General features: G+C 42.1%; 1 protein-coding gene across 7 annotated transcripts in view; it reads left to right on the top strand.

The window, feature by feature from the left end:
- LOC140453536 (transcription factor HIVEP3-like) overlaps positions 1-22,292 on the top strand; it is a 412,504-nt gene that overhangs the window by 126,657 nt on the left and 263,555 nt on the right. The gene's annotated exons all lie outside the window — the stretch shown is intronic.

Genomic DNA, 22,292 nt, shown 5'->3' with positions numbered 1-22,292 from the left:
ATGGAAGGGAATGGGAGGAGCTAGGAAGGCAGTTGGGGGATGGGAAAGGTGGTGATTTGAAATTGGAGAGCTCAATGTTGAGTCTTCCAGACTGTAGGCTGCCCATGCAGAAGATGAGGTGTTTATGTGCAAACATCAGAGAGAAGAGGCCCCATTTGCTAATTACCCCAGCTAGATGCAGGAGGGAGATGGTCTTTCGTCAAAAAGACACATCTCACAGTCTTCTGATCTGGGGGCAGCTCAGTGGCTCAGTGGTCAACACTATTACCACACAACACCAGGAACCCAAATTCAATTCCACCTTTGAGCAACTGTTTGTGTGGAGTTTGCACATTCTCCCCATGTCTGCGTGGGTTTCTTTCAGATGCTCCTGTTTTATCCCACAATCCAAGGATGTGTAGGTTAGAAGGATTGGTCATGGGAAATGCAGAGTTTCAGGGTAGAGAAGTGGGCTTGGTTGGGATGCTCATTGGAGGGTCACCTGTGGACTCAATGGGCTGAATGGCCTGCTTCCACACTGTAGGGTTTCTGTGTTGCTGGATTTGCCAGAGGAAAACAAATCACTGGAATGGGCTATACTGCTGGTGGCCGGTTTAAGAAATTCTCCAAAATCTGAGGAAAGTCCTTGAAGCCAGTGAAATGGGCTTGGAGGGACTCATTGGAAACTGGGAGAAACCGTGTACTATTAGCAAAAAAGAGATGCAATTCCACGGTAATTACAATGGTTCTGCACACAGAAGGAAAACATTATTTTCTTTAGTTTAAACAGCAAGTTTCCCACAAAAAGAGAATATGGTTTTGGCAATTTTGTTTGTGGTTTTAAAGTTTTTAAGCTATGAAATTGTGCAGTATCGTTTTGTCAGCTGAGAAAGGGAAGATCAAATCTCTTTTCAAAGTTATCAACTTCTAAAGATGATGTAATATGGAATACTAAGCAGGAGAAGTGGCTGCTTAGAGGTGTAGAGGGATTTTATTGAAGTACATGTCCATCAATTCTTGAAAGACTCAAGATAAATGGATAAATTGGTTAAGAAAGCTTAGGGAATCCTTTATTAGCCAAGGTGTAGAATGTAAGTGCAGTGAGATAATGCTAAAACTAGCTGGATCACAGCTAGAGTACAGTGTGCAGTTCTGGTCACTGCATTATCAAAAGGTTATCATCACATTAGAGAAGGTACAAAGTAGATTTGTAATTCTGAGTCATCAGACTAAGCTCCACTTCAGAGTCTTGAGAATATAATCTTGAAATTCCATCTTTCAGATGAAAAGTAAAACTGGGGCCTTACCAACCTTTTGTGGCCGACATACAAATTCCAACAAAACCATTTTAAAGGAGAGCAGAGGAGTTCCAGCTGATGTCATGGCCAAATTCACTAAAACAGCAAATTCCTGATCATTTATCGGATTCCGTTTGTGGGATCTTCCTGTGTACAACATGACTGGTGAAGTTTGCTGCAACAGTGACTGCATTCATTGCCCCCTTGGTGAGGGACATGCCAATCTGCTGAGTAATCGCTCCCTGCCTGCTCCCACACCCCCTATCCCTTTCCAAAGTGTAATGTGCCCTGCTTCGATTCTCAAATATCAGCTCAGGTTTCTCCAGTGATTGAACATCAGACTTCCCTTATATGACTGATGTGGCAAAATATTTTTAAATTAGGCCATGTGGACTCAGGCCAGAGGCTGTGTGGCAAAGTGCCTATTCTAACATCAATAGACTTTCGATGACATTCAAAGATAGAAAGGATGGTATTTATAATACTTTATTCTAGCCTCTCAAAACCATGCCAAAGCACTCATGTAAAATCACTTGGAAATGCTGATCAGAGATCAAAGTTCTCCAAACACCAATGCATTGATTGTTAATTTGTTAATTTTGATAATGTTTTCTGGGATAGTTTTGGCAAAGATAGAGCATACAGAACTGAAGATAATCACATAGTGTGGGTTAGTAATTAGTTGAGAAGTTGAACACAGCGAGTAGAACTAAAGGGAACCTACTCTAACTGGGGCAGGTTGCAACAAATGTGTTCCTCAGAATCTTGTACTGGGGCATCTCCTTTTTACCTCATTGCGATTAAGGCTATTGATTAATGGATCCATTTTGCAGGTGACAGCATGTTTTGGGGGCCAAGTCAGATGTGTAGATGGGAACAGGATGAAGTGAATTGTCATGTCATCATTAATGTAGTTGCACCGGAACCACTAGAACTAGCAGGAATTGGTTTAAGATGTGATTGAAACAGTGGTATCTTTGAGGAGATATCGATCCTCCCAAACTGCAATGTTTGCCTAAATTATTGAGATCTGAGAGGGGGATTTGAACTCCCCGATTTTATGGCTTGGAGGTAAATTGGGGACAGAGAATGAAGTGGAACAAACCTCAATTTTGTGTGCACACCATAACCAGCTCAGTGAAGCTGCACAGTTTGTGAGCAAGCACCTCGCTGATAATCATAGTGAAGTAAACGGAATATTCTACTTTGCACATTCTCTGTTCTCAATAGCTTAGGTTGTGTCTAGACATTTTGTCATCTTTGCCAAGTCTTGAACACAACATTGCTTGTAAAGCCATTGAGAAACAATTCAGTGAGCTGATGAAACCTTTTACCAAACAATAGTTCTCAAATTGAGCAGCAGCGATTCCCTTGATTGTGCAGCCAAAGAAGATAAACTGCTTAATTATTTTTATTTCCCCTCATCCCCACCCTGCCACCTCCCTGTCTTAGTCATGATCACTCAGCGGGAGAAAGGTGAAAGAAACCAGGAATAATTTTGGCGTTGTTCTTGTTTTGAATCCTTTTATTGAAAACAGGAGTTGAGAATGATTATTATGCAAAGTGGGACTATATATCTGTGGTGTGCACCACTACAATAAAAAATAGCTTTATTCCATTTTTCCTGTGTCCCTTGCAGATGCCTTAATTTTTAAAATGTTTCACAATTTAATAATTTTGTCAATATAGACTGATAAACTGACCATTTAGAGAGTTTCTTACTCTTGTAATGCCAATTACAGGTTGTAAAACAGAGGATGGGAGTGTGGTTGAATTAATGTTTAATGTGCTGTTTGTCCACAATGATTCTACAATCAAAAAGCATATTGTAAATCAAAAATAAATGTGTGAATTTTTTTCAACTAGCAAGCTGGCAGGAAAGGGGAATGAATGGCTGTGTAGTTCCAGTAGCTTTAGCTGCTACCATTTGGTTTGAGCTGGAAGCTGACAGGTTCAGTATAATTTGGCATATGTTTTTATATATAGATGTGGAGGCATATATTCATTTATAACTACTTTGATTTTTGTTTCTCTCTGCAACCTATATTAATGTCTTTTAAGGAAGGAAATCTGCCATCCTTACCTAATCTGTCGTACATATCACTCCAGATCCACAGCATTGTGGTGACTCTTAACTCCCTTATGAAATGGCCAAGAAAGCCAATCAGTTCAAGGGAAACTGGGGATGGGCAATAAATGCCAGCCATTTCAACAACGCCCACATCCCATATAGGACTAAAGTAAAAAGAGCATATTTATGAATAGATGTAGATTTATGAACCGATGTGCCTCACTATCTTACATACATATTTAGAATACTGTGTACAGTTCTGGTCGCCACATTACTAAAAAGATGTGGACGCTTTGGAGAGGGTGCAGAGAAGGTTTACGAGGATGTTGCCTGGTATGGAAGGTGCTAGCTATGAAGAGAGGTCGTGTAGGTTACGTTAGTTTTCATTAGTAAAAAGGAGATTGAGGGGGTCCTGATTGAGGTCTACAAAATCATGAGGGGTATAGACAGGGTAGATAGAGATAAGCTTTTTCCCAGGGTGAAGGATTCAACAACGGGAGGTCACGCTTTCAAGGTGAGAGGTGAAAAGTTTAAGGAGGTTACACGCGGCAAGTACTTTATGCAGAGGGTGGTAGGTGCCTGGAACATGTTGCCAGCAGAGGTAGTAAAGGCCGGCACTGTAGATTCATTTAAGATGTGTCTGGACAGATGCATTAGTAGGTGGGGAGCAGAGGGACACAGATACTTAGGAATTGGGCAACAGGTTGCGACAGTGGATTTGAATTGGCTCAATCTTGGAGGGCCGAAGGGCTTGTTCCTGGGCTGTAAATTTTCTTTGTTCTTGCATTGAAAGGCTGTTTTTCTCATCCTTAGAATACCCAAAGTGCTTCATAGCCAACACAAGGGGCAGGATTATCTTGCCCATTGATGGCGAGCTGGAAGTGGGGGTCTTGGCAAGGGCACTTTGCAATAGTTTTTTGATGCAGTCTTGCATTTTCATGATAGAACCGCATTTGTAGCAACCAGCCGCCCAAAAGAGGCTGGCAGCCATTGAAACATTTAACAATCCACTCCGGCTCAATTCCTTTGGCCTGCAAACATTTTGCCAGCAACAAAACTGCCTCCTGCCTGCCAGCTTCATGGAGGCAGTTGTCTGGAAACCTGGAAGGGCCATCACAGCTGGAGGCTGCCTGCCCAAAAGTAGGCCATGGACGGAGAAAGCGATAAACATAGCCCCAGTGGACAATCTGGGGACACCTGTCTGCTTGGCCCCTCGGAGCTTTAATTTAAACCTTGCCTCTCATTCTTCCTGATCTCCAGATTCCCTCAGCAGTGCCTGGTTCTCCTGTTTAAGCTCCTGACGCTATTGAGCGACCAACCCTCAGAATTGGCCCATTAGCTTGCAGTCTGCAGTAAGATTGAGTTGGCCCCGATGCCAAAGAATGAGAGCTCAGAATCCCTGATTGCCTCCAATATTCAGGTCCCAAGGCACATGTGAGAATCCTGCTGATTGTTCTTGAACTCCAGTGACTGTTGTTGTGTAGGCAATCATGTGGGTAAGTCAGCTGAAGGATGGTACTTGCCTCAGGATTGCAGGGAAGTGCCAGCAGGGATTATGTGATCGAGTCGTGTAATACAGAATCCATAGGTGTCTGACCCAGACAGGAATGCTAACACTGTTGGATGATTACAGGCTGTCTTTAGCTATGACGCTTTCCATACTGGAATATTTTAATGGCAGTCTCTGAGTTTATGTAGGCTAGCTGATGAGGACAGTGTGCAAATGATACTGAAGTGTACTTCCCAAAAAGAGTATTGGATGATAATAATTGTAATTACATATGATTCAAACATTGGAAAACACTCAGCAGATCAGGTGGCATCTCTGGGGTGAGAAACAGCTATTAATGTTCAGCTTACTGACCTTTCATTAGGGTTGGAAGATGCTCAGTGAGCCGGTGGCGGATGTTGGTTTTCATTGAGGATAAGGAAGGGTTAAAGCTGATGCTAATTCTGTGAAGTCTAACATCGTAAGAAAGTGTGTGGGTACAGCTGTTCACATTCCTGCAGCTGGCTGCCTCTCCTACAGCTGACCAAGGGAAATAAGGAAATGAAACCATCGTTTTCCACATCATTTGCTGATGTGCTGTGGATCTGACCAACATTCAGTTATTCCATTTATTCAGCAATCTGTTAAAACTATTCCTTATTTTCATGAGAATCATTTTCCAGAATTTAACCTTAATCAAAATACTGCCATTCTCCAGGTATGGAATGCCCTTTGCTGTATTTATGCTAAGATGCCTTTTTGTGAATGGCCAATCAAAATCATCAGGCTATTTTCAGTTTGCATGTATGTTATGGAACAAAGGGGATGCGTGAGAACATGCCTATAAGTGAGTCACTCGTGTGAGGGGAAAGATATCCTGTGTCTACTTGTGGTGAATTTTCACACGGTCCTTTCGGACCGCACCTGACCATTGTCATAGAAATTTAAAAGTTACAGATGTCTTGCTAGATATCAGAGAAGGCCAGGAAAGAAATTAAATCTTGTGACAACCTCCCTGTTCATAGAATATATGTACCTTATATATGTGTATTCATAAAGTACATGTGTATATTTGCTGCATGAATCTTTGTTGCACATGTGACTATCTACTTCACGTGTTGTCATCCTCAAATTGAACAATAACTGATAATCACTGTTCTTACTGCAACTGGTCTATTGCAGTTATGTGTATATGTGCATGTGTTTAGTTAAACATGCACATACAATGCATTTATGTGTGTACAACGTCAGTGTTGCAGATGAGGTTACACACTCGAAAATGCAAAGAATCTAACCCTCCAGATATCTGGAAAAATGATTTGGTTCAATATCTGTTTGGACATGAGATCCTGGGACAAATGACATTCAAAAATGGGTGCAACAAGGTCTCCTTTCTACCCTCTTATGTTTGTGTGTACTTACAATCAACACAGAAATTTATGAAGGAAACTTGACTCCTGAGTACGTGAGTTCAGAATTGAAACTATTTAACACCTTCAAATTATTCATTAGCCTCTAACTTTTCCTCAGCTGGAAACCTGTATTTCAGTCTTGTTTTATTGTGTACATCACCATGAGCAATTGACTCTTCGTGATAGAAATTTTGGTTAAAGCATTTACTTCTGTCACATGTTCCCGCTCAAACTTTACAAGAGCAATATACCATAAACTGCTACAGACTTTAAATTTCTTATTCTTTCATTAACTTGGATTCTCCTCCATTGTTGCAGCTTGGTGTAAAATAACATTATGTGTTTAATTTGCCCATCACTTGAGGAGGGTTACATCCTTGACTGTTCATAGTTATAGAGTCATAGAGTCATAGAGATGTACAGCATGGAAACAAACCCTTCGGTTCAACTTGTCCATGCCAACCAGATATCCCAACCCAATCTAGTCCTATTTGCCAGCACCTGGCCCCTATCCCTCCAAACACTTCCTATTCATATACCCATCCAGATGCCTTTTAAATGTTGCTGTTGTACCAGCCTCTACACTTCCTCTGGCAGCTCATTCCATACACGTACTACCCTCTGTGTGAAAACGTTACCCCTTAGGTCCCTTTTATATCTTTCCCCTCTCACCCTAAACCTATGCCCTCTAGTTCTGGACTCCCCCACCCCAGAGAAATACTTTGTCTATTTATCCTATCCATGCCCCTCATAATTTTGTAAACCTCTATAAGGTCACCCCTCACCCTCCCAGCCTCCAGGGAAAACTGCCCCAGTCTGTTCATCCTCTCCCTATAGCTCAAACCCTCCAACCTTGGCAACATCCTTGTAAATCTTTTCTGAACCTTTCAAGTTTCACAACATCTTTCCGATATGAAGGAGACCAGAATTGCACACAATATTCCAACAATGGCCGAACCAATGTTCTGTACAGTTGCAACATGACCTCCCAACTCCTGTACTTAATATTCTGACCGGTAAAGGAAAGCATACCAAACGCCTTCTTCACTATCCTATCTATCACTTTCAAGGAGCTATGAACCTGCACTTCAAGCTCTCTTTGTTCAGCAACACTCCCTAGGACCTTACCATTAATTCTATAAGTCCTACTAAGATTTGCTTTACCAAAATACAGCAACTCACATTTATATAACTTAAACTCCACCTGCCACTCCTCAGCCCATTGTCCCATCTGATCAACATCACATTATAATCTGAGGTAACCTTCTTTACTGTCCACTACAATTTTGGTGTCATCTGCAAACTTACTAACTTTACCTCCTATGTTTATATTCAAATCATTTATATAAATGACGAAAAGTAGTGTACCCAGCACTGATTCTTGTGGCACTCCATTGGTCACAGGCCTCCAGTCTGAAAAACAACTTTAATGCTATGCTTTTTGATATTAGTGGCATTGATTCTCTTGAATGAAGATCCACTGCAAAGTATTTTAATAACGTTTAGCATAAGCAGGCTAACATGTTCGATCAGGCATCAGAGGCATTTTAAGTCTTTTTTTTCTGAGCTGTTATGCATATTGCATGTGCATTTTGACCTCTTTCATCTACATTGCAGGCTTTGTTGAATTGGTCCTCAAACCCCATGCCCATTATTTAATAATAAAACAGTTTTTCACAATACACTGTGAAGGAGGGGAGTGGGGTATTAATCTGTGTGCCATGACAACGATTGGTGGAGGTCAGTGACTAGCTTCCCATTAAAGTGAGGCCTTGTTTCTAGGTTTAGGCACTGTACAGTGCAGTTGTCAGAGCTAATAAAGAGCTAGCGAAAAGATGATAAAAATAAATGCTATATACGGTACATACAGTTTAAAGAGATAGCAAGTGTTGAAAGTACTTCCTCATTGTCTACTAGTAAATGCACGAGTGTGTAAAATATAACATCCATTGGATCTGAATGCACTTTCTTTGGACTTTTTTCCCCTTATTCTATGTCTACATTCGTAAGAGAAATTGTAATGTGAAAAGTTCACACATGCAGGAGCTCTGGCTCTGACGTCTACTGGGTTACTCGTATCCAGTGGGTTACCCAAGCCGTTAAAGATGTGTTCCCATCCATGACCAGGAACACAATCATCTGGTATGAAGATGGCGATGGATTTATAAAGGCTATCGATGTTGTGGCCTGCCAGACCTGTTGTACTTCCAAAGAAAGACAGACTTACATTTAGAATAGTGCCTTTCATGATCCTGGCACAGCCTAAAATGCTTTTCAGCAAATAAAGCTCTTTTTGAAGTATGTTCAGTGTTGTAATGGTAAGGATGCAGTGTCCAATTTGCGCATAAGAAGCTTTGACAGAATAAATGGAACCAGATCAATGTTTTAGATGCATGTATGTTGGTCCAGGAATATTCTTTGAAATAGCACCCAGGATTCTTCTACATCTGCCAGAGAGAGAACACAAGGCCTTGGTTTTAGATGTCACCCAAAGATGGCACCTCGTCAGATCGACTCCCCCTCAGAACTGCACGGGAGTGTCAGTTAGCTTTTGAGCTCAAGTGATGTCATGCTGTTCTGAAGGGAAGAGTGCAATGCTACAAAAAGAGCAATCATCTTCTCAACTACTGACACGCCTTGCCCTAATTTCTCAAGTCCTGGTTTCCTCTGGCTTGGTGTGCTATTTCCTCCTGAAGTTTACATGTTCTGCCTTCAAGATGTGATGTATGCCCTCCACAGTCTCAGTGTCAGGCCAAGTGTTGCTCATTGCGTTTGAGCATTTCCTGTGCTGTGAGAACTGACACTTAAGAGACTCAACTTACAGTTTGCACAACTTTCTTTTTGCTCACAATGTGCTGTTCATGTTTTGCACCTTATCATTGTCAGCTTTGCTTCACCATCTCAGATAATTCAACCACAATCAATGTGTTCAATATTTTTTAAAAGCTTGATTCAGGCTCATCTGACCTACCCACCTGGTAGGTCAGTATCAAACACAATGGGAATGATTTGCTTAAGTGGAAGAGTGGAGGAATACTGTAAGTACAATCAACTGAACAATCTAATTCACTCGCAGACCAGAGCATTTCTTCCCCTCTTACTGTTCCAGGTTGTCTGGACTCTACACTGTCAGGTGCAATCTGATGTGCTAACCTGCGTGAGAATTTCCAGGCATGTTTGAATTTGTGAGGAGCATTATTTTCAGGAATCTAACCAAGTTTCTCAGACTCGGAGTTAAAGTCAGAGACTTCAGAGATTTCTAAAGCATTTGCTTGAATTGCTTCCCAAAGTCATGTTCGAAAAAGACCTCAGCTAAAAGTAACAATAGAGTTGACCCCCTCAAATGCTCACTCTAAATCCTGATTACTGCTTCACTCCCCCCTGCCCCCACCAACCCCAGCCCCTCCAGGTTACTTCCACTGACCCTCTGTCAACTCTGTGAGCTGTCACAATATGACTGCACCCCTCTGACCACCCAACCACTCCCTGACCTGACTGCATTATTGCCCCCCAACTATAGCCCAACCAGACATGGTCAACTCCCACCATTACTGCCCCCCCAACCTGAACTGACCATCCTTTCTGACCTGACCCATGGACTCCCTCACCCAGACTTGCCACTGTGCCACGTTATCCTCCAAGCACCCAACCCCATCTCACCTGCTTGCCACTCCACCCAGCTAACACACACCAGCTGACCAACCCACCATCTCACCCGCTTGCCATTCTATCCAACTGCCATCCTTAGCACCTCTTACCACACCCACTTGTCACCCTTTCCACCCATTACTCTACCAACCATCTTGCCCACTTACCACAACACCCACCTACTCATCTACAACTCCCTAACTACCTTAACCATCCACTCTTTCATCCACTAACATTCACATTGTACCTTTAAACTTGCTGTTCAGTAGTTAATGCCATAAAAGGGACATTGCAGGAGATCCACCAACCCTATAGCATTGCAATGAAATATCCCAATGATGCTGCACATTGCCTTTATGGGGGAAGAGTGGAGGACTTGTTAGGAGCAACATCGACGTAGGAAAAGTATTCAGGTAGAGCACCAGTCTGACAATGAGTTTTGCTCCTTGGAAATCCAGGGCATTGTGTCTTCTCCTTTTCATTGGATTCTGTTTTATTTACATTTTCTCCAATTTTCCAAAGGCTGTGATGGGGCAATATGCCTCAGATACCCAGCAGCTTCTTGTAGCTTCCACAAGTGACCATTCTTAACATCCGAGCTCAGGTAGTGAGTGGTGCAATGGGAAAGAGTTGCAGAGGCTCTACTACCATTACTTCCCTATTCAACATCTACACATAACCAACAATCAGCATCAATTATACATTTGCCTCATTGCTGTTTGAGGCATCTTGCTGTCTACAAATTGCCTTCCACATTTCCGATCATTTCAATCGCATACTCTTCGAAAGTATTTACAGGACCAAGTAAGAAAAAGCCATTCAGCTCCTTGAGTCTGTACCAGCACTCAATCAGATCATTGCATTTTTTAATTCATTCACACGACTGGGTGTTGCTGGCAAGGGAAACATTTATTGCCCATCCCGAGTTGCCCAGAGGGCAGTTAAAAGTGAACTGCATTTGCTGTGGGTCTTGAGCCACATGTAGGCCAGATCAGTAAAGATGACAGAGTTCCTTTCCTAAAGGACATTAGTGAACCAGATGGGGTTTTTCTCTCAATTGACAATGGTTTTGTGGTCATTATTAGACTCTTAATTCCAGTTTTTAAAAAAACTTTCCATTAAATTCAAATTCCACCATCTGCCCTTGCAGGATTCAAACCTGGGCCTCCAGAACAACATCTAGGCCTTGGGATTAATAGTCTAGCAATAATTCCACCAGGCCATTGCCTCTCCTCAATATGCTATATTATAAATACATTTACATTCCTTGACTCTGCATCCTTATTCACCCTAGATATAGAAAAAATCTATCCATCACAGATTTGAAGTTATTCTGACACTCCTGTAAAAATTGCACTTCAATAGTTTTGTACCTGAGAAAGTTGAACAAAGCTTAGAGCTATCCGATATTGAAATAGTCCCAGAGAAATGGAACCTTCTAATTCCATCCCATTTATTTATAACATGGGGAAAATAGACATCTGTTGTTCCCCAATACATAACACCAGTGTCAGTAGAATCACAGGAAATCTGATAATAGGTTCATTTTTACTGATGCATATTCTTAAGGGGATTTCCATCATGGTAAAAACGAAGGGACATCAGCAGACATTCAGCTCGCATCTGTTCCAGCTATCAAGATGGATCTGTATCAAATCATCTTGGTTCTGTAACCCTAAGTACACATGCCTAACATAAATCTATTAAACCCAACATTGATATTTTTTGTTCACCTTCAACTTCAACACCATTTTGGGGAGAGAGTTTCTGATTTCCTTTACCTCCTGCATAAACAAGTGCTTCCACACATCACCCCCAAATAGAGTCATAGAGATGTCCAGCACGGAAACAGACCCTTCGGTCCAACTCGTCCATGCCGACCAGATATCCTCACCTAATCTAGTCCCATTTGTCAGCACCTGGCCCATATCCCTCTTAACCCTTCCTATTCATATACCCATCCAGATGCCTTTTAAATGCTGCAATTGTACCAGCCCCAAGCACTTCCTCTGGCAGCTTATTCCATAGACACGTCATCATCTGTGTGAAAAAAAATTGCCCCTTAGGTCGCTTTTATATCTTTCCCATCTCACCCAAAACCTATGCTTTCTGATTCTGGACTCCCCTACGCCAGGGAAAAGACCTTGTCTATTTATCCTACCTATGCATCTCAAGATTTTATAAACCTCTATAAGGTCACCCCTCAGCCTTCGATGTTCCAGGGACAACAGCTCCAGCCAATTCAGCCTCTCCCTGTCGCTCAAATCCTCCAACCCTGGCAACATCCTTGTAAGTCTTTTCTGAACCCTTTCAAGTTTCACAACATCCTTCTGATAGGAAGGAGACCAAAAGTGCATGCAATATTCCAACAGTGACCTAACCAATGTCCTGTACAGCCACAACGTGACCTCCTACCTCCTGTACTCAATACTCTGACCAATAAAGGAAAGCATTCCAAATGCCTTCTTCACTATCCTATCTTCTTGCGATTTTACTTTCAAGGAACTATGAACCTGCACTCCAAGGTCTCTTTGCTCTGCAATACTCCCTAAGACCTTACCATTAGGTGTATAAGTCCTGCTCTGATGAGCTTTTCCAAAATGCAGCACCTCACAAGAATCTAAATTAAACTCCATTTGCCACTCCTCAGCCCATTGGCCCATCTGATCAAGATCCCGTAGTACTCTGAGGTAACCTTCATTGCTGTCCACCGCACCTTTGGTGTTATTTGCAATCTTACTAACTATATCTCCTATGTTCACATCCAAATCATTTATATAAATGATGAAAAGCAGTGGACCCAGCACCGATCCTTGTGGCAAACCATTGGTTACAGGCTTCCAGTCTGACAAGCAACCCTCCACCACCACCCTCTGTCTTCTACCTTCGAGCCAGTTCTGTATCCAAATGGCTAGTTCCCCCTGTATTCCATGAGATCTAACTTTACTAACCAGTCTCCCATGAGGAACCTTGTCAAACGCCTTACTGTAAGTCCATATAGATCACATCCACTGCTCTGCCCTCATCAATCCTCTTCGTTACTTCTTCAAAAAACTCAATCAAGTTTGTGAGACATTATTAGCCACACTGACTGTCGTTAATCAGTCCTTGCCTTTCCCAGTACTTACAAATCCTGTCCCTCTGGATTCCCTTCAACAACTTGCCCACCACCGACATCAGGCTCACCGGTCTATAATTCCCTGGCTTGTCCTTACCACCTTTCTTAAATAGTGTCACCACATTTGCCAACCTACAGTCTTCCGGCACCTCACCTGTATCTATCGATGATACAAATATCTCAGCAAGGGGCCCAGCAATCACTTCCCTAGCTTCCCACCGAGTTCTAGAGTACACCTGATCAGGTCCTGGGGATTTATCTACTTTTATGTGTTTCAAGATATCCAGCACTTCCTCCTCTGTAATATGGACATTTTGCAAGGTGTCACCATCTATTTCTTCACATTCTATATCTTCCATGTCCTTCTCCACAGTAAACACTGATGCAAAATACTCATTTAGTGTCTCTCCCATCTCCTGCAGCTCCACACGTATGCTGCCTGGCTGATCTTTGAGGCCCTATTCTTGTCCTTAATGTATTTACAAAATTCCTTTGAATTCTCCTTAACCCTATTTGGCAAAGCTATTTCATGTCCCTTTTTTGCCCTCCAGATTTACCTCTTAAGTGTACTCCTACTGCCTTTATATTTTCTTAGGATTCACTCGATTTATCTGTCTTTCTCTGACATATGCTTCCTTCTTTTTCTTAATCAAAACCTCGATATCTCTAGTCATCCAGCATTCCCTACACCTACCAGCCTTTCCTTTCACCCGAACAGGAATATACTGCATCTGGATTCTTATTATCTCATTATTGAAGGCTTCCCATTTTGCAGTCATCCCTTTACCTGCAAACATCTGCCTCCAGCCAGCTTTTGAAAGTTCTTGCCTAATACTGTCAAATTTGGCCTTCCTCCAATTTAGAACTTTGCTTTTAGATCCAATCTATTCTTTTCCATCACTGTTTTAAAACTAATAAAATTATAGTTACTGGCCCCAAAGTGCTCCCCCACTGACACCTCAAGAGTAGGTCAAGTTTTGCACCTTCTCTAGTAGGTACATCTCTATACTGATTCAGAAAATTTTTTTGTATACACTTAACAAATTCCTCTCCATCTAAACCTTTAACATTATGGCAGTTCCAGTCTATATTTGGAAAGTTAAAATCCCCTTCCATAACTGTCCTATTATTCTTACAGATAACTGAGATCTCCTCACAAATTTGTTTCTCAATTTCCTGTTGACTATTAGGGGTAAACACCACTCTCCCACATCTCTTGCCTGCCTTTCTGTCCTTCCTGCAGCATTTGTATCCTGGAACATTAAGCTGCCAGTCCTGTCCATCCCTGAGCCACGTTTCTATAATTGCTATGATACCCAGTCCCATGTTCCTAACCATGCCCCAAATTCATCTGTTTTCCCTGTTAGGCCTCTTGCATTAAATTAAATGCAATTTAATTTGCCTTGTTCTTTGGTTTGTTCCTGCCTGCCCTGACTGTTTGACTCGCTACTGTTCTCAACTGTACCAGTCTCAGATTGCTGTCTTTCCTCACTATCTCCCTGGGTCAATTCCCCCCCCCCCCCCCCGCCCACCGCCCCCCCATACTAGTTTAAATCCTCCCAAGCAATTCGAACAAATCTCCCTGCTAGTATATTAGTCCCCTTCCAACTTAGGTACAATTCGTCCTTCTTGTACAGGTCACTTCTCCCCAGAAGAGATTCCAATGATCCAAAAATGTGAACCTTTCTCCCCTGCACCAGCTCCTCAGCCACTCATTCATTTGCTCTATCCTCCTATTCCTACCCTCACTAGCTTGCAGTGCCGGGAGTAATCCGGATATTGCTACCCTCAAGGATGTCCTTTTTAAATTCCTGCCTAATTTTCTATATTGTCCCTTCAGAATCTCATCCTTTTCCCTTCCTATGTTGTTAGTTCCAAAGTGTACAAGAGCCTCCTGCTCATCCCTCTCCCCTTTGAGAACATTCTGCACCCTCTCCAAGATATCCTTGATCCTGGCACCAGGGATTTTTTGCTGCTGGCTGCAGAAATGTCTGTCTGTGCCTCTGACTAGAGAATTCCCTATCACAATCGATCACTTGGAACCTGACATACGCCTCATTACATTAGAGCCAGTCTCAGTACCAGAAACTTGGCTGTTCATGGAATCTTCCCCTGAAAGTCCATCACCCCTACAATTTCCAAAACAGCATACTTGTTTGAAATGGGGATAGCAACATGAGACTTCTTCACTACTTGTCTACCCCTCCTATCTTTCCTGGAGTTAACCCATCTACCTGACTGTATCTGTGGCTTTTCTCCCTTCCTATACCTGCCATTCATTACACCCCCTAGCTCTTTTAAATTCCTCATTGCCTCTAACCGCCTCTCCAACCGATCCATGCGATCTGATAGGATTCGCAACCAAAGACACTTTCTGCTGACATAATTATCAGTAACATAGAAACTCTCCCTAAACTCTCACATCCAACAGGAAATGCACATCACTCTGCTAAAGGCCATCTTTGCTTCTTCACAATCTATAGACTCAGAAAACAGCACCATCTTGTTGCTTTAAACAAAAACAGTGCTCCAGGCTAACTTAGTACTTATGGTTTATGTTTTTAAAATTTAATCAAGAGACAAATCTCAATAAAGCATATAATCAAGAAAGAATCCACTCTTCCCCCTGCTGTAGATTTACAGCAAGGTTACACTTAAAAACCATGGACTTATCTGTTCCTGTGCTGTGAGCTTTCCCACACAGCTTCGTCCAAGGTCAGCTGCGAATTTCGCTGTTTGTTTAATTTTTCCTAGGCCCACTCCAATGTCCAGAGTTACATGAACTCAAACAGCAAAGGCAGTAACTGTGCAGATTCACTGCTGTGTCAGTTAGTAGTGTAGGTTTCTTCTCTCACTCCCTTACTGACCACATGGTTGCTGCCTTTTCTCTGTCTTCTTCCTTTTAAAAGTGCAATTGTTTTGATCTTTTTTCTCTTCTGTTCCAAAATAATGTAACAGCTTATATCACAGTAATTGCTACTCCTGGAATTAGAGGAAATCACCTCCAACACCTAAAATACTCTTACAGACACAATTATTTTCCCATCCTCCATCTTGGATTAGTCAGGATCCTGTGCCAAGCTCTAAGTTATCCTTCCCATGGCCAAAGAAACAGTTTTTATCTCTCTACCCTATGGATTCCTTTGAAAATTTAAACAATTGCAAGAGGTATAGCATCAATCTCCCACACATAAAAGATTGACAGCAAGAGTGCGCAGATTTAAAGTAATTGTTGAAAGAAGAAAAAAAAGAAAATATATTTTTATGCAGTGAGTCGCCAGAGCTTGGAAAGAGACTGTGGTAGAGACAGGCTTGATTAAAGCATTCAGAAGGGAATTAGACTGTCATCTGAAAAGGAAGGATGTGCAGGATTGCAGGGAGAAGGCAGGAGAGTGACACCAAATGAGCTGTTTGTTTGACGAGCTGGTGCAGGCATCCTGAGCCAAACAGCTTCCTTCTGAGCTGTAACAATTCCAAAGTGGTCTGACTATTTTATACTCAAGGGAATGAAAACAGTCCTTGTCTGTGGAATCTGTCTTCGTAATTCACAACGAAACATTTTTCATGAACAGTTAATATTGTGCTGCAGGCTAAGTGGGGCTTGATTTGCAGACAGAAACAGTCGGTCCAACAAACAGTAATGAAATTATGGCCAGAGGATCTGTTTTGGTGATGTTAATTTGAAGTATGAATGTTGTGCAGCATGGATATTATAAGCTAGACAGAGCAAGATGAAGTAAAGGCTCTGCACATTGTATTTTGACAGAAATCTCCTCCAAATTCAGGAAACATTACAGCAACATGCATGAAATAATTGTAACTTATTGATGTGGTGTTCATGTTTTGATTGGTATAGTAGTGTGTACAAGTGTGGTAAGTAATTGGTGCTTTCGGTACTGCTTAAGATGTTCCCTGATAAGGGAAGTTTCATCCGAGTGTAGGCAGTTACTCCAAGGACGTCACAAAGATTGTTTTCCATCAAAATAAGTTTACCAAAGACAGAATCAGACCAAGTGCCAAACGGCATCTTAATCTCCAGATTAGAAAAAAAAAACAATTCATGATCACTTATCAGCAATTAGATTTTCTATTTATTGATTATGTGCTGAAAGTGAAAGTGATTCAATGGAGACTGGAAATTGGGGAGAAAAAAAACAGGAAGTCCTGGAAATAGGCAGTGGGTCTGTGAACAGGGGATGGAAATTGGAACCAGATGCACATTATTTTATATGCAATGAAACCCAACAATATAATTATTCCAGGAATCTTTCTGGTTTGGTAATTAACATGAATTAAATGGTCTTCCTCATGCTTAAGTAGCCTATCACCTTGTGTTTGCTGTGCTTGCTGAATACACATCGCTCCATAGCAAACGAATCAGAAAGCGAATCAAGGATTATAGAGAAAAAGCAGGGGACTAGGGTTGAGGGTTATCAAATCACCATGATCGCATTGAGTGGTGGAGCAGACTCAGTGGGCTGAATGGCTTACTATTTCTACTATTATGTCGTATAATCTTAAGATCCTTGCTTTTAATATCCCCAGATTTTTATTTAAATCTACCAATGGTCTCACCTCTGTCTATCTCTGTTATCTCCATCAGCTTTACAACTTGCAAAATTTCCTTCAACTCTGGCCTCTTGCTTGTCCCAGTTTTTATTGCTTCAATGTTGATTGCTCTATCTTCATCTACCAATACCTTAACTTCTAGAATTTGCTGCCTCCGCTTGTTGACTTCTAAGTTATTCTTTAAGTTGCTCCTATCTCTTTTATCAAGCTTTTGATCACCTGTACTAATATCTACATACATGGCTTGGTGTCATGTGTTGGAAAGTGTTTCAGCATTGTATCTGAGAATGGGTTGCTATGTGAAAGATTTTATGGGTTGACAATTCCCAGTCTCGTGGAGACCGACCTGGAGATGTAGGAGAGGGAGATGCTTATAATAAAGCAGGGCACTTTCCCAGGGGCCAGTTTGGAACTGAGTTTGTTACTTGCTCCAAACATTTGGAAAGCCAAATTAAGGCACAGTTCAGGACCCTTTAGTGTCAGTGTTGGTGGTTTCTCTTCGTGTGTGAAGGCCAACTGTTCACTCATTGAGACTATTATTGATAGATACAGGAGGTTGACAGCCCACAGTCCTGTTAGTCACTCATCTAATAGAGGAGTTTTTGCTCCAACCCCAGGCCCTACTAGGCTTCTCAATGTGATAGCTCTATTCTGACAGCCGAAGGCACCTCTATTTTGAGGCACCCTCACACTCATCTGCTTATTTGGCAGTGCCCACTTCTCGAGTGGGATTGATGGTCTGACATTATTGGGCCTCTACTGGGCCTGCAGTATCAACAGAGCACCCATCATCCTTGGTGAGACAAAATAGAAGAACAGTGTTAATTTAGTAGCTACCTCTCGGGAGCTAGTTCTAGTGGGCCTAATGTTGCGGTCCTAATGGCTGCTGCAAACTCCAGCCTTGTAAACTGCAATTCATTCATGCCAAATGTTATAAGCATTCACAAAACAATACTGACCTGTCATAGCGCACTGTTGGTTCATGCAGGGACAGTGACGTCAAGAGTGAGAGAGCGCACTTCACTAATCAACTTCCTGTCCTTAACCACATCCTGGGGTTTTCTTTGTCATTGTGATAAAGGCTAAATATTGCACACCAAGGCTAAATTTAGATCCCACCCACTGAGTCTGTGTTGCGTGGGCCAGAGAGGTAGAGAGGTGAATGGGCGCTGAGAAATGTCATCTTTGGTTTCACACTTCCACTTCCACTGTTTGACACGTCAGATAGATTGCCTGTAGAAGAGTTGAGAGCTGGTTTACTATCTCTCGGCGCGGTGAAACTCAGAAGCAGTTGCGCTTCCTAAATGAGAATCAGAGAGACAAAAAGAAACGATCAAGCTCATTTATTTTTAACCTCATCCACCCCCTCCATGTACCAGACAATGTTTCGAAGAGTGTCATTGTTGTGGGATTGATAAACATCTGCTGATCGGTGCAACAGGCGAGAAATGTTGGGAGTTTGTGGTCGAGCATGTGGTACCATGGACAGATTACAATGGCTTATTTGATGAACGAGAGCCCATCACTGAGCTGTGACACTGAGATCTGCCTCATGAATGAAGTGACCTTTGTATCCACTGGCATCAGTGTTCTCTTCTGTTCCCATTACTTCTTCCAATTGATCCCCCCTGGTGGTTACACGTGAAACAAAGCTGTGCAGACTGTTAATGTTGATGGTCACTGTTGACCAGAATCTCACTGGAGCAGCCGCATACATGCACCTCCTACAGCACCTCAGAGACTGAGTATTCTCCAGCAAATGATTCACAGAAGCCTCTCTGTCATTTCCAAGATACAAGTGGGGAGAGGTGGGATGTAAAGTCTGCAAAGCTGCAGACACCTCAACCAACTCAACGCAGTCTCAGACAAAGCTGCCCGCTTCAAGTCACTCCCTTCACCACCAGCACACAGTGCATACCATCTACAAGATTAACTCCAGCAACCTGCAAGGGCTTCTTCAATAGGACCTTTTGAAAACATGTACCATCTAAAAGGGCAGTAGCCAGTGCCATCAACTTTGTGTCACCCTCTAAACCAAATACTCCATCCTGACCTGGACGTTTAATTGCTTCTTCATCGTCACATCCAGAAGTCCTGAAACAGCACTGTAGGAGGACCTCCACTTTACAGATAGCCACATGGTTAAGGTTCAGGTGCTTGTAAGCTTGGGTAATGAATGCTGGCCTTGCCAGTGTCATAAATATCCGAAGAATCACCAAAAATAACCTGTCCTCATGCGAGCCATTATGACATGCCGGTGTGCCATTAAAGTCCATGCAGTTGATAGCACCATCCAGTGAAAAGTCATGTCTGGACAGCTGGAGCAACACCTGGCTCTCCTAGTTTTCCACAGGAACGCTGAGATTGTCTAGCTGGAGGATTCCGTGTGTTCCCATCACAGTGCCTGTTCATTCACGATCAACACCTTATAATCAGCAACCAGTGTATGTCATCCAAAGGCCCACAGTACCAGTTAAAGGGGCCCAAGCAGTTATGAAATTTTACGTTTCTGCCCTAGGACTCACAGCCCAAGATCGTACACCAATTAAAGCTTGTGGAGACCTCCTTTTGTGTTTCCTATGCTACAACAGTGCCGATGCTGCCAAAGTACCTGGTTAGGTGTGAAGCACTTTGAGATAAATACTGGTCATGAAAGCACTACATAAAAGTTAGCTCAGTTGGCTGGATAGCTCTTGCAATTTAATATAGCCAGGCTTTATAAAACATAGCTATATGCACGGGATTGGAAGAGAAGACATCTCCTGAAATCCTACCTTCCCACCAGAGTGGCAATATCATTTTTTTAAAAATTGGTTTCAATTAATTGTATGTTCCTGGGTAAATTTAGATCTTTAGCCATTATTTATGTGAGAGTTCCAAACACTTAGGTCCTTACCTTGACTGTCAGAAATGTCTCAGATTACTGCTATCAAAGTCTGTCAATCAATGGCTGAGTGCAGCAATAAATGAATGGTTATTCAAACAGTGTACAATGTTTCTTTTGGTGCTGGTTGAAGAATTTTAACCTGAAGTCCGGGTAACTCCCTGTTCTTCTTGAAACCAAAATTGCACTTGGTCCACCATTAAATGTCTCACCCAGTTGTTGACATTCGTCCAAAGCTTTGACCCTTTCTATCCCTCCATGGCTTTGCCACTGCTGATCTCTGTATCTTTTTCCAGTCTTGCATCCTCCCATGTACAAGAACAAGGGCAGCAGACCCATTGGAACACCATCACCTATAGGTTCCACACCCAATTGTGACTTGGAACCATGTCTCCTTTCCTCTCGTACCTGGGTCAAAATCCTGGAACTCCCTCCCTAATAGTACAGTGGGTTTACTTGCACCACCTGGTCTCTCATTAAAGGAGGCAAATCAACACCACCTTTTCAAGGGTAATTGCGGATGGGAGTCAATAAATGCTGGCCCAGCATGTAAAGCCCGTATTCCCTGAATGAATTTTTAAAAAAGATTCCTCTGTCAAGTCGGTACGGCAATAAGAGCAAAAAATCTATTTATCTCAGCCTTAAATAAACTCGGTGACCCAGCTTCGAGAGCCCTCTGTGGTGAAGAATTCCACAGAGTCACTCCCTTTTGAATCTGTTGTTCACACTCTTGTCTTTGGAATAGCTAAGCTTTCAATCTTGTTTTCTCAGCACTGCACACTCCTGAATTGGTTTGTGTGACTGATCTCAAACTGAGACACAATTTGACATAATGTGGATGTGGACGAGTTGCTAACGAAAACTAGGATCCCAAAACACGACCACCATTTACATTCCTTTCCCTAAAAAAGTTGGCAATGAGTCCTTTGAATGATTGGCATGAGTACTATATAACTAAATATATTTATATTACAGAAAGAAACACTTGCTCCAGAAGCAGTGCTGATAATTTGCTAGTTACCCCTTTGCCTTGTCCTTGTCCCCTGAAATCCAAATCTGAAACCACGAGCAAATGAACCCCTATCACTTTACCTTCACCCTCTGCGGATTACCAGACAAATCGGACACCTTAACAGTAAAGGCTCTGATCGGTATGAGGTAGTTCTGCACTTTCATCCCTCAGCGTATCCTTGTTAAAGGCCCCACTGTGAGTGTGGAAAGTATCAGTTGTTTGCCAGTTGGTTGAATTCATAGAACTCTTCAATACTGAGGTCCTTTAAAGTTCTGGCCCCTAACACCATCCTGATTTCCACATTCCAAATGTTGGTTACCGTCTGTTTTACTATCCAAGCTGTGAAATTCTCTCTCTAAGCTTGTCCACTCCTAAACATCTCTCTCTCCTTCTTGACAATGCTTTGCCCATCTGCATTTCCTTATGTAGTCCAGTGTCAGTTATAATGTGATAGTACTTGTGAGTACCTTGAGACATTTTGCTACGTTACATATATATGAGCTGTTGTTATTGTCAACCTGCTGATTTCCTATTGGCAATTACCAAGTACTTGACTTAAGGGATGTTGGAAGACTGAGGAGATTTGGGGTTAACAGAGCTATTCTATGGTGCAAAACAGCACTGGCTATATTCCAGAATTCTCCATCCATGTTCCCTGAATTTGCTGATGCACTTGTGCACAATGTTGGGAAACGAGTAGAAACTCTGAAAAATTAGGAGTAAGACACACAGATCACAATACATTTTACTGATGATGAGATAGGTCTCTGATATTTATAATAAACTTGTTAAAGTTATACATTGAGGAATCT

This window comes from Chiloscyllium punctatum, chromosome 27 (genome assembly GCF_047496795.1).
Source record: "Chiloscyllium punctatum isolate Juve2018m chromosome 27, sChiPun1.3, whole genome shotgun sequence".
Classification (NCBI taxonomy): Eukaryota; Metazoa; Chordata; class Chondrichthyes; order Orectolobiformes; family Hemiscylliidae; genus Chiloscyllium; species Chiloscyllium punctatum.
The sequence above is the reverse complement of the archived record's forward strand: the minus strand, read 5'-3'. Positions and strand labels throughout refer to the sequence as shown.